The sequence below is a fragment of the Podarcis filfolensis genome (genome assembly GCF_964270895.1).
Source record: "Podarcis filfolensis genome assembly, chromosome: 6".
NCBI classification, from domain to species: Eukaryota; Metazoa; Chordata; class Lepidosauria; order Squamata; family Lacertidae; genus Podarcis; species Podarcis filfolensis.
The window spans coordinates 42,664,622-42,678,471 of NC_139609.1; positions in this window are offsets into that span (position 1 = coordinate 42,664,622).

Sequence of the window (13,850 nt, forward strand, 5' to 3'; positions counted from 1 at the left end):
GATCCCTTCCACAATTCTATGATTGCAATAACCAAGCTTCCTGTGCTCCTAACTGAGGTGTCAGAAGATGAGAAGCCAAAAGAAAAATGACCCAGCCCCTGGGAAACTGCTGCTAGGCAGGGCCAAGCCAGCAGTCCTCATGCCCTGTGCTCCTTTTGTAGCCTTTCCGTGTTGTACCATCTGTTATCATTAAGCCACTTACAGTGTCCAGCCCTAAAGTGTAAGCCTCGAGTGCATTCTGTTCACAGACACATTCTTCACTGTCTGCCACGTAGTACCATCTATGCCGCCCTTCCACGGAGCTGAATCGCCAGCGAGTCAGATCAGTTTTGGGTTCTATTTCATGTGCACCTTTTCTTCTGCGCAGACTTCTACCAAAGAACACAGAGGAGGTGGGGAGTTTGAAACATGCAGGCAGATCTTCAGTTTGTTATCCTACCACAGGAAATTATTCTGAAATCAATTTGGTGGTCCTTCCAGCCAGAAGTGAGGGACAGACTTGACTATTCATTTCAGTGGGTCTATTCATGACTAATTTGTCCACTGATTTCAGTGAGTCTACTCTGAGTATGGCATAGTCATATACCACCAATAGATCCTTTGCTTTTTCTAGCTAGCTCATTATGGAAACACTCCCTATTCTCTACAACCATATTTTTGTCCCAGTAGTTCAGAGCAGAAAGCGGTTGACAGGGATGGCTTATGAGTTTCTTTTATATCCTGCTTCATTCCAATGACAGAGCTCATTTTAGGGTTCTTAAGTATGGAAGTCCCAGATTGATCAACATAACTTACTTTCAGATAATTGGGCATAGGGCCACACCTTTAATTTCCAGTCTGTTCACCTATTTTCATTTCCCCAAGTCTGCTCCTAAAACTGCCCCCCCAACTTCTCTTAGTTATTTTACAATATCTCTTCTAACTTGGAAATGCTGAATTTTCACGTGTCTGTCTTTCACATTATCTCTTTGGTGGAATCTCTTGCACACCTTTCCTGGAGAAAAGCCCCAGTGAAACAGTGGTACTTACTTCTGAGTAAGCATGCATAGGATTGTCTTAGTAGACTATTCCATGTTTAAAATTTAGGGGTGATTTTCTCATAATTGGCCTATTATAGGCCTCCACTAATTGAACTGTTTTAGACATCAATAATTGACAAATAATAAGGACCACTGATTCAGTTCCAAAGAGAGTTAATATGTATGTACTGTGCTGCACTCTGCTTTAGTAATTAATTTATATGCAGCCCGATATTTTGCCCATCTTCTAGTTATTCCCATCATTTATCAAATTGGGTTTGCTAAGTTTAACATCATCAACACATCTAGTTTCATGTCATTTCTCAACTGCAAATCTTTTTCTTCAAAGTTATTATAACCAATGAAACTTCTTTACACCAATTTTCATTTCTGTTCCTAATCACAATACAAAACTTCTGTTCTATTTTCCACAGTATTTCCGAATGAAGAAAAGCCAAAATGCTGCCTTTTTATTACTTAATAAAGGTAAAGGTAAAGGTACCCCTGCCCGTACGGGCCAGTCTTGACAGACTCTAGGGTTGTGCGCCCATCTCACTCAAGAGGCCGGGGGCCAGCGCTGTCCGGAGACACTTCCAGGTCACGTGGCCAGCGTGACAAAGCTGCATCTGGAGAGCCAGCGCAACACACGGAAACGCTGTTTACCTTCCCGCCAGTAAGCGGTCCCTATTTATCTACTTCCACCCGGGGGTGCTTTCGAACTGCTAGGTTGGCAGGCGCTGGGACCGAGCAACGGGAGCGCACCTCGCCGCAGGGATTCGAACCGCCGACCTTTCGATCGGCAAGCCCTAGGCGCTGAGGCTTTTACCCACAGCGCCACCCGCGTGATTTATTACTTAATACATCAGGTTAATTGCCCTTCCCATCTTATTTCTGTGAACTTCTGTAATAAAGCTTGCTTAATCAATATGAATTAAGTCAAGCAATTGGCACACTTTGTTATTTTATTTAACCATCATCCTAATTCAAAGCATATAGATTGCACACAATGTACTTACGTCCCATCAGACATCTTCTTGGGTTGATGAAACTGCCTCAGATTGTTCTGGTTATATTTTAGATGCTGCCAGACAGCCACGCAGGACACTGAATAGGACACTGAACTCTTGGACTCTGGGCTAGAGTTCCTGCCTCAGAAGGTCCACAATTCCTAAAACATTCAGGCTCACATCCAGTAAAATACTTGAAGGTTATATAAAGACTGACCTAACCAATCACAGCAAGAATAATTTTACAGGGTGGGATCAGGAGTGTTAATGTAATCAGTGAAAGGCACACCCACAATAACAAAGGTCCGTGTATGGCAGGGCTATCCTTGATGCATTGCACAGACTTTTTCCTGGAGATAAAAATCTATCATGAGTAAAGTAACTTCCCCAAAGGATGTGTGCTGAAATTTCTTCAAAGCCAGACTCTTAGCTATGCTATCTGATCCTTCTACCCTAATGCCCTATGGATGCTAATACAGCATAACATGAAGATTTCCAAAAAATGAAGACAACATCCACATATGGGAAGGAATCAAATTATATCATATGTAGAAATTGTGAAAGTGCCTCTTTTTCAGTGATGATGCTTTCTGCAAGCTGCCATGCACCTGAGATCTAGGAAAACCTGGTTGAGAGTGCAAGGGTAAAAGAAAAATCTAGAAAATCTGGCCCAGGGGCAAATAAGAAGAACAAATAACTTTATCCTTTGCTCCACTGCCACAGTGCTTTGCTGTTAAGAGCTTTTTTTGATGTCCGCAGTTGCATCAACCACCAAAGCATTTATAAATATCAGCTCACTAAAGAATCCACCCAAAGTTTTACAGCCTCAGATTAAGAGATGATTGAAAGATAAATGTATTAGGTTGATAGAACCAGTTTTATCTCCTTCATGCCAGAATGCTTTAATTCAGGGGTAAAGCCGAGCTGGTTGGTTTGCAATGTGTTGTATTCCCAGGATCAATCACTCTCAGAAATCCCATTGCCCCTGCGCTGTCAATACAGTCTAAACATTACTCTTTTGAGCAATTAATCTTAGTCAAAGATCTACAGGGTTGAGTCACCATTTGAACATCACCGTCTCATGCTGAGATCCTGCACTGTGCATCCATGAACATAAGGAAAACCTACTAGGAATTATCTCTTGCTTTGAAATATTTGATTTCAGATTTCTGAATCACTATTTCCCCTGCACACATTCAATTCTGATGTAAATAATCACTGATTTAGGTGTAGTCCTTTTCGTTTCTGTATACGCTATACTGACTAAATAATCTAGGCTTGGCTTTGGCTTTTATTTCATTGTAACCACTGTAGCACAGGGAATTCATAAAAGAGTTTTTTATACTGTGTTGTTCTGAGCGTATCAGGGCCAAAACAGAAGTCAAAGAGATGCCAAAGATGGGTGTATTGCTAGATTGCTTCCGCAAAGCGATTATATGCTTCTACAGCTGGCTAAATGTTTGACTATTGTCACTCAAGTGAATCTGCTGTTTCAATTTATTGATTTCTTAATTTCCCCATTTTCTTCACATGCCATTCTGTTGTAATTGTTCACTTGAGGATTCTTCCACAGAGCCAACTCTTCATGGAAGAATGGGGCTACATGTTCCTTATGATGTGGAGGCAGCCCTATTCTTCCATGTAGAGTTGGCTGTGGAATAATCCTCAGTTGAACATTTAAAGCACATTTCCCTCTCCCAAAGGATCTTGGGAGATGTTGTTTGTTAAGTGTTCCTAGGATTCTTTGGGAAGGATGTTCTGAATGTGTGGTGCGTATGTAGCCGAGGTGGAAAAGACAGAGAGCTACAAAGGGAATCCAAATTCCTATCTCATTTGTCCTCACCATAACCTGGTGGTGAGGATTTAACTGAGAAGCACTGTCTAGCCAAAGTCATCCATGCAACTTTGGGTGAATCTGCAGTTGAATATGGCTCTCCCATGTTGACACCCAACACTGTGTTCCTACTAATAAGAAAACTTTATCTGAATTGGTTCTACCCTGATGTACTACTGTTCAGATAAACTGAAGAGTGCAGATAGACAAAACACCATGTTGCATCTGCACCAGCGAAGCCGGATATCTTTTCTGCAATAAAACGTATCTCTCCCATATTGGTCTCTACAGCCATGGCAGGCACTATACCTCTCCAACAGTTTGACTTTACCCCCAATGGCGCACTCTTCCATTGTCTTTCAAGAAAGGTGAATGCCTTCATATAACTTTAATCACTATGCTCCAATGCACAATCCTACCTCTTCAAATCTTTACAGTAGACTTAGCCTTTATACCCAAATCCCAGATGAATTCAATTGTCACACTCCTACCCCTTTTTGCTCATGCATGTCACACAGCCTTTAGTCTAAAAACAAGGAAAACAAGAATTGCATCCAAAGACCAGAACAGTTCTGTGAAGAATTTGGAAAGCCAGGAGTTTTGTTGTTGTTCCTCATTTATCCAAAGCTATTGGTCATTCACTTGGGACATAGTGATTTCATACTATGTTATATAAGGCAGGATTTATTAGGAATATACATGCCTATTGCTCATTGGTTCATACTCCAAATCTTCAGGGGCTATTTATTACAGTATGTCAGTAATTACATTATGACACAGACATTATTTCAAGCTATCTTGCTATACTCATATATAACATATCATATAGATAGATAGATACACACACACACACACACACACACACACACACACACACAAAACGTAGTAGCAAACAAAAACAATACCCCAACACACACCACAGTGTTGGGTTGAAATAACAACAGACGAGTGGTGAGTGTCATATGGGAGGCATCTCTCGAGCAAGTCTCGGGGAGTCCCTTTTATTGAATATTACAGCATTGCCACACATGTGCTTATTGCTGATTGGTTAACACAAATACAAAGCAAAAGGTTGCATATAGGCATTAATCACCGATAGATTAAAGGCCGGGAAAGGGAGCACAAAACTAGACAGGCATGAAAACCTCCTAATTAAAATATAACTAGTGATTGATATAGCAAGACTTAAACAATTATGTTCCGATAGATGTGGTCAACTATGCATTAAGAACAGGGTCAGAGTATAATGTTTTCCTGAACTCAATGTGAACTGAACATTCTAAGGTGATGAAGGAACGTCTTAATATTAGAACGATTTGTGCAGCATGTGCAGAAACAAAGCTTAGAAGCAAGAACTTCCCATCACCACAGTTTAAAAGCCATTGATTGTTTAAGTATCCAAAGGTTAACCAGCAGCAAATTAACCTGAGCCTTGTCTTTGGGAAGGGGAATGACTGGTGAAGGGAGAAGCAATCAGGGAGAGTGGCACCCATGACAAGCTTTCAAAATTCAAAAGTGATTACAAGCCCCAAAATGTTGTCAACCCTTGATGTAAAATGAAGCACATTGGAACAAAAACAATAGCCCTAATGACTGCACATAATTGAACTTGCCACACTTACCCTAGGATAGCCTGAGAATGCCCACTCAGTTAAGGAAGGTAAATTTTGCTACCATCCACGACCTTCCCCCACCCCCATGTTGTTGCCCTGAGGAAACCACCCAGTGCTTAAGGAAGAAAGAAACAGAAGGAACTAGTAAAACTTCCCCATATTACCAAAACTAACTCTATCCTACAGCTACCAGGCTTCCTCAATTTGAAGAAAAAAATCTCAGTGCTATTATGCCTGATCAGATAACGAAAAAACAAACCTGAAATATATGGCTGATCAGGTTTTGAAAAATGTATACTGTATTGTGCAAGTAACAGTGAAGCAAGCTTTGGAGAAGAATCACCAGCATGGAGAACAACAGTGTGACAGACTTCAGTGGGAAAAGATTTAGAACCAGAAAGTTGTTGACAACAGAGAGACAAGCAGCAAGCCAACTGAAAGTATCAAATGGAGCTACTGAAAGAGCAAGATTTTTTACTTTGGTACACAGCCATATAAAAGGACTGCCAGTCCTTTCGTTATATGGATCCTAGATCATGTAAAGCTTTAAAGATCACAGATAGCACCTAAATGGGCCCCAAAGCATAGTGATAGTCAGTGCAACAGATGCAAACAAGCTATATGTGAATGCATAATAAAATAAATATCATCCTCTCTTCTTACCTTCCTTTCCTTGTATGTGATGTCTTTTCTCCAGACAGGGACTGTCCTAACTGCTGATCTTTGAAAGTCATTCCAAGAGCTTCCCCTGTGCTGGGCTTCATTCAGGGTGGGGAGTATCCTGTCCTCCCAAATTATTGTCTAGCATGTGCAGCCTTCGCCACTGAATCCACATCTCTTGAATGTTGCATACCCTCTGTCATTCCTCCTCAAGCACACAAATTTAAGCTATATTTTGTGTTGCGCTGGGGGAGGGTCATGGTCAAGAACCACTCAGCGAACAAAGCCTTTCTTAGATTTCTGTCAAATTTCCATTTTCCAAGAAAGGATTTGAAGTGGTGTGAATACCTGCCAGGAAATTAAGTAAATGTGCCTCTTTGTCCTGATCCTTTTGGGGCGTGTTTGCACATATCAAAGAGGTATCATTAGTATATCATTAGCCCTCACATTTCTCCAGTCACTTCTTCATATAAGTAGTTAACCACCAGCCATAAAATATAATAAAACTTAATGTGGCCATATATTGATACTTATATCCTTATAACCTGATTTTGGATATATACGTTCATTCAACTTAATTGTAGCAACCTGAGGATGTGCTCTTCCATTTAGAAGAAAATCACCACCATCACCCCATATTTTTCACTTAATGAAAAAGAGATATACCGTATTTTTCGCTCCACAAGACGGACCTGACCATAAGACACACCTAGTTTTTAGAGGAGGAAAACAAGAAAAAAAATATTCTGAACGAAACAGTGGATGTATGATTTTTGTGGTTCATGCTGTGGCCACAGACATGTGATTTGATGGTGAGTTTGGGGTGACCCAATGCAAAAATCCTGAGGATCCATGTGGATCCGTGCTTTGTAACCACATTTTTACAGCCCTGCCTTGTCACACCCTCGTTGCCTGGCCACACCCCACACATTGGAGGGCAAATCTAGTAGCAGTTGCACAGCCTTCAACTATGCTCAGTGTATTGTTTCTATGGAGATTTCAAAAAGGGCCCACAAAGGAAGGAAAGAAGGAAGAATAGAGAGGTGTTCCCGAATAACTGTACAACATCAGAACCCCCCAGCTTTTTCTGGGCCCTGCTCTCCAGCGTATGGATTGACCAAGCCCTGCTGGAGATTTCTGCCTTACCGTTCTTATGGAGATTTATCTGAGCCCGCACTACATCTGGATGGTCAGGCCCAAGTCCAAGGATTTGCATAGCTATATAGCTGAAGGTTGTGCCCAATACTGTTGACTGTTCTGTAAGATGGCTACCATAAAGAGAGATCAAAGAGCCATTAGAAAATAGACCAGTGACTCCAGATGTCGAGAAATCTCTTTGAATTGTTTAGTTTCCATTCTTCTGATATATTACCTTAATGCAAACTGCGAACCATTTTGTGGTTTGCTATTGGTTTGACAGGATACATTTGGATGATGCCAGCCTGGCTTCACCAGACGATTTATCAATTTTAGTACTTCCTACAGATGGTGGTTTTCAAAGGCAATAGTGAAGTCCGATATCATGTCTTCATTATTGCTGCCTATCTCCACCCCTCATGCCACAATTTTATTTTTCTCTGCCACAGCTGTACAGGCTGAGCCCAGCTTGCATTCTGGTCATCTACCCTGCTGCCCAGTCCACATGGTGAGTATTGCAAATGAAAGGCTCACAGTCAAAAGAGAACAGAATGCAGAAGTGATTTAAAGAAGCCTTCCCGTGGAATTGCATCATGGACCAGCCCAAGACAAAGATATGCAGAATTAGAGCATCTCTCCCCAGGCCAGTGTAGAGAAGCTCCTTGGACTACTTACAGGCCCCAGCCACCATCTGGAAGCTGTTTTGAGAGGATATAGCACAGGAATTAATTAGACTAAATTAAAAGATGCCTGCTTCTTGGGAGAAAAGCAAAGACAAACCTAGATAGCATCTTAAAAAGCAGAGACATCACCTTGCCAACAAAGGTCCGTATAGTTAAAGCTATGGTTTTCCCAGTAGTGAGGTATGGAAGTGAGAGCTGGACCATAAAGAAGGCTGATCACCAAAGAATTGATGCTTTTGAATTATGGTGCTGGAGGAGACTCTTGAGAGTCCCATGGACTGCAAGAAGATCAAACCTATCCATTCTGAAGGAAATCAGCCCTGAGTGCTCACTGGAAGGACAGATTGTGAAGCTGAGGCTCCAATACTTTGGCCACCTCATGAGAAGAGAAGACTCCCTGGAAAAGACCCTGATGTTGGGAAAGATGGAGGGCACAAGGAGAAGGGGACAACAGAGGACAAGATTGTTGGATAGTGTTCTTGGAGCTACCAGCATGAGTTTGACCAAACTGCGTGAGGTAGTGGAAGACAGAAGTGCCTGGCATGCTCTGGTCCATGGGGTCATGAAGAGTCGGACATGACTAAACGACTAAACAACAAAGCGCAGGAACTCTCTCTTGACCTCTTGTGGCAATGATATCCTGGCAATATAGCATGCCATCAAAAGACCTGTTTGATTAAAAAAAGAAAAAGAACAATTTATAATACTTGACTATCTCAGCTTTGGTTTGATTTGCCACTAAATCACCTGTTTTGATATGAAAAATTATATTGTGCTTTTGTATCACTATTGGGTTTTCTTATCACCTTGAAACAGAAGAAAAAGGTCAAGGATAACAATATTTCATCATCCAGCAAGTTTAGGCAAAAGATCATCGCTTCTGTCACTTTACTTGAAGGTGCATAATTTGTACCTGCAATTTTCAATGTGAGATGCTGCTTACAGAGATTGCCTGGAGGTATATGCACTTCCCCTGTGTGGTGAACCACTGAACTGCAGGCGCCAGGCTTCTCTGTGAAGCACCTTCAAACTGCTGGTCCATCTGGGGATTCAGAGAGGTCTTACCCAGTCCTATCAGGAGATGCCACAGGACAAACCTGACCCTGAATTCAGCTCCTCTCACTTCCTCATTTCAAAGTTCAGTTTTCACATCAGTTTGTGATTTTTAAGAAAACTCCTCATGAAAATTCACCATCCTAATATACACATTTTTGCAAAGCAATTTTCCTGATACTATGCATTTTTGATGTTATTTTCATGAATAAATGCATTTATATGCACACCTTAGTCTAGAATATGCAGCTGGACACATTACTTGGCATGAGAACTACACTACAAAATTCAGCGAAGAGTGAATTTCAAAACATGCCTGTGTTTCAATTCTTGAGTTGTTTCCAATCGTGCTAATAAGGCCTCTCTCTAATCTCAATCTTCATGCCAATCACATTTATATATTTATATATTTGTTTATTTGTTTGTTTACCAATTCGATGTAGTAAAACTTCTAAGTGGTTTACAAGAAATATTAAAATTATCCATAAAAACAATAGATAATTCAGATTGAGAGTAAAAATTAAAAAAACACATCCCCTATGTCATGCCAACAATGGACAATATCCTGCCCAATGAATTCAGTGGATTATCCCCCTGTTCAGAATGTACTGAAAATATATTCTGCTTTGTGAGAAAGGCTTAGTTTTCCTAAACAGGGGTGAATTGTTTCGTTTAAAGGATAAAACATTAACTAGTGGCAATTCTGAGACTCGCGAATATTCCAAAAATGTGACCAAAGGCAGTCTGAACTGGCTTGAATAATATAAACATCTCTGCTTACCCAAGAAGAGGAAAACCTATTTAGCTGTAAGGTCACAGGTAAGATGTCTTTTTTCCTTTCATAGCTAAAGACTCACAGCTCTATTCTTCTAGATTATTCTGCCTTCATTGGAAAGAGTGATAACTTTTGCTTCGTTGCAGAAAATCCCAAGTTCGTTCCTGGGCATCTCCACATAGAGCTGTGGAAACCACAGAGGGTTGCTACCAGCTGAATGGACCAATGGGGTAAGGTAGTTATTTTGATGAACAGCTTGGTACAGTCAAAACTAGTTTAAGCAGTTTCAGAGGTTTCTCCAAATGTCCAACTATTTGTTCCTAGTCTATCTGGTAAAAAAAGATAAATAGCTTTATAGAAAATTGTCAGGGAACTGCCATCGGAGCCAAGAGTGGAGGTAAGGCTCCCCAACGATGCAGGAGAAGGGACCAGCAGGGAGAGAGAGAACACTTCCTTTGGGGAAGGAAATCGGCGTGACACCAGGAAGAAAGGGGAGCAGGGAAGGACTTCGGAGAGATGGCTCCAAGACTCTTCCGCAGAGACCAGCGGGGAGAGCCCAGGACCTCCGCTGGCCACGCCCACTCTGTGCAGAAGACTTCCACGCAGCGAAGCTAGGCAGAGACTTGGGGTCAAGCAGCTTTTATGTTGGAAGAAGTTCAGGAAACACCCACTGACGGATTCTGCCAGTGACTGACACAGCCATGGAGAAAGGGCTGTCCAGCCAGGGAAAGGTTTAGCCAGACAACGTTGCCTAGAGCAGCAGCCCCCTTACGCACGAGCAACCCCAATTCCCTCTACAAAAATATACAAGGAATTCCTTCTTAGCCAGTTAATATATAAGTAGTAAATCTGCTGGTGTTCCTGTACCTGGCACAAGGGAGAGGACACCAGAGCACTCCATGGCCCAGTGGCCATATTCTGCTTGCAGGCCAGAGAAGAATTTAATTGCTTTCTGGAGTGCTTCCTGAGCCGTGTTGGCTTTGGGCAAGTCTGGAAAGAACTTGCTCTGTAAAACAAAATAGGGAAAATAAGAGAAATGTACAAACACTAAAAACACTATCTACAACACAAGGTATGGAAATGTAACATTTGTCTTGTTACATTTAATGCAGCTGATCGGTCATTTAAAAATAAATATAACGGGGAAGGGTAGTCAGGATTGGGACCATGGTAGATGGGGAGGTGTCATTTAACACTTCTTCTCCCAGAAGTAGTCGCAATGAGATGCTGCCCCTTACCAGCTGCTACTTATATTTGCCTGGAGATACCAGCAGGCTGGGAAAGAAGCAACTTCCTCTTCTCCAGCCACCACAATGCTCATCCCAATTGCACTTGTTGTTTTGGTTTAAAAAAACAGTCATGCTAAATACAATAAGTTGTTTGATGTAATGGATGGTTTAGCTGTGAGAGACCGTTCCAAAATAATGTTTTACAACCACACCATGATTCCTCAAGTGAAATCTACAGCTGCAAACATCTCACAATGCTTCACGTCAATGGGAGATCACAGCAGTTCAGAAATCCAGCAATCAGTCAGAGGCCTTTCTCTGTATTTTCACACACATCAAAATGCCTCATGCAAATGTATCATCTGTGCATCGTGGAAATGAGTATCAGGCACAGTATATTGGAGATTGATCATCGAGAGCAAGACAGTGGCTGTTTTCTAAGAGAACATGCCTAAGCTCTCAGATCAGAAAACCATAGAATAGGAGGGACCAGAAGACCATGAAGCCCAACTCCCTTTCCAAAGGTAAGAATTGCAGGCTTAGGTACTTCAGTATTTCCAGTAGATTGGCCTGTTCACCTTGCACGCTTGTCTTTCTTTCTACAGTGGTACCTTGGGTTACCGGTACATTTCTAGAGATCAAAAGGAAGTGGTTTTGTGCCATAGAACACATGGAGATCTCTTGCCAGCGGATTGATCTCTGCTGCCACTCAGGCAAAATGGAGTGGTGGGGAGGGCGAGGGAGCAGAAGAGGAACATTCAACTGGTCTTCTGCTTGCTGGAGACCAAGTACACGCTGGCAATGGAAGTTGATGTGTCAGGTTGAATGGGGCAGTGCTCCACCAACATCAGCCAGCACCCACCTGCCTGCCTTTTTACAAATATCCAGTGCAGGGGGTGGCCTTGGTTGTGCCAGCTTCCTCTCGTTGTGTTGTTGTTGTTTAGTTGTTTAGTCGTGTCCGACTCTTCATGACCCCATGGACCAGAGCACGCCAGGCACTCCTGTCTTTCACGGCCTCCTGCAGTTTGGTCAAACTCATGCTGGTAGCTTCGAGAACACTGTCCAACCATCTCATCCTCTGTCGTCCCCTTCTCCTTGTGCCCTCCATCTTTCCCAACATCAGGGTCTTTTCCAGGGAGTCTTCTCTTCTCATGAGGTGACCAAAGTACTGGAGCCTCAGCTTCACAATCTGTCCTTCCAGTGAGCACTCAGGGCTGATTTCCTTCAGAATGGATAGGTTTGATCTTCTTGCAGTCCATGGGACTCTCAAGAGTCTCCTCCAGCACCATAATTCAAAAGCATCAATTCTTTGGCGATCAGCCTTCTTGATGGTCCAGCTCTCACTTCCATACTTCACTACTGGGAAAACCATAGCTTTTACTATGCGGACCTTTGTTGGCAAGGTGATGTCTCTACTTTTTAAGATACTGTCTAGGTTTGTCATTGCTAAAACTCAGCAGGGAAGGAGGATGAAGGCAGAACTAGAATTAGTTGGCTCTGCCAGTCATTTGCTCTGGTGCCGCGCGCTGCTGGGCTCCCTCCCTTCCACCCTATCAGTCCCAACAGGTGCCAGCCACTACTGGAACACACAGACTTACCTGCTGTGGTGGTAAATCTTGTTCCTCATGTGCTCACAATAAAAATATTAAAAAATTGTGGGAATACTTATGGTCATGCTTTGGCATCTTGCTCTGAATCTTCTTTAGTATGCATGCATGTAAGCCTTATACCCTATGAAAGGCCTACCTCCTCCTCACCTAGTTTTTCACCTCCTCCTCCTAGTTTTTCACCTCCCACCCCCCACCCCACGGTGTGTCCTGCTGGTGCTTTTCCAAAATTTATTTTAAAGTTGGTATCTTATGCACACTTGGGACTAAGTCAAGAAGTGATTTTGTTCTGTGAACCGCCCTGAGACATCAGAATATAGGGCGGTATATAAATTCAATAAATAAATAAATAAATAAATAAGCCACGTTATCTAAGTGAAATTTATTTTCAAGTTGACATGCATAAAAGTGGACTACAAGACATGTAAAATCTGCTCATGTGACCCCTTTCTATGCTGCTATGAAAGTTGTATGTGCATGTACAAGTGCATGATATAAAATCAGAGAAAAGAAAAGTGCTTGATAAAACACTTCCACAAGGAATTGTAAAAACTGATAAACGTTTTGCAAAACTGAGAGGGTGGAGGGAAAGTTGAAAATAGGTATCAGTATCTGCAGCAAATAAATAATAATCAGTTAACTGACGGTGGAGATTGGAAGTAGTTCTTTGGGGGGGGTGACAAAAAAATTTCAGCACCGGGTACCACCTGACCTTGCTATGCCTAGCATATCCATTATAGCATATAGCTTGCACACAATGTACTTACATCCCATCAGACATCTTCTTGGGTTGAAGAAGACTGTCTCGGATTGTTCTGGTTATATTTTAGATGCTGCCAGACAGGCACACAGGACACTGACTAGGACACTGAACTCTTGGACTCTGGGCTAGAGTTCCTGCCTCAGACGTTCCACAATTCCTAAAATATTCACGCTCCCAATAAAATACTTTAAGGTTATATAAAGACTGACCTAACCAATCACAGCAAGAATAATTTTACGGGGATCAGGAGTGTTAATGTAATAAATTAAAAGCATGCCTATGGACTGGTTCTGAAGATAAAAATCTATCATGAGTAAAATGGCTTCCTCCAAAGATGTATGTATAGATTTGTTCAAGGTCGAACTCTTAGCTATGCTATCTGAACCATCTGCCCTAGTGCACTATGAATGCTTACACAACCTAACATGGAAATTCCCCAAAATGGAGACTATATCCACATAGGGAAGGAA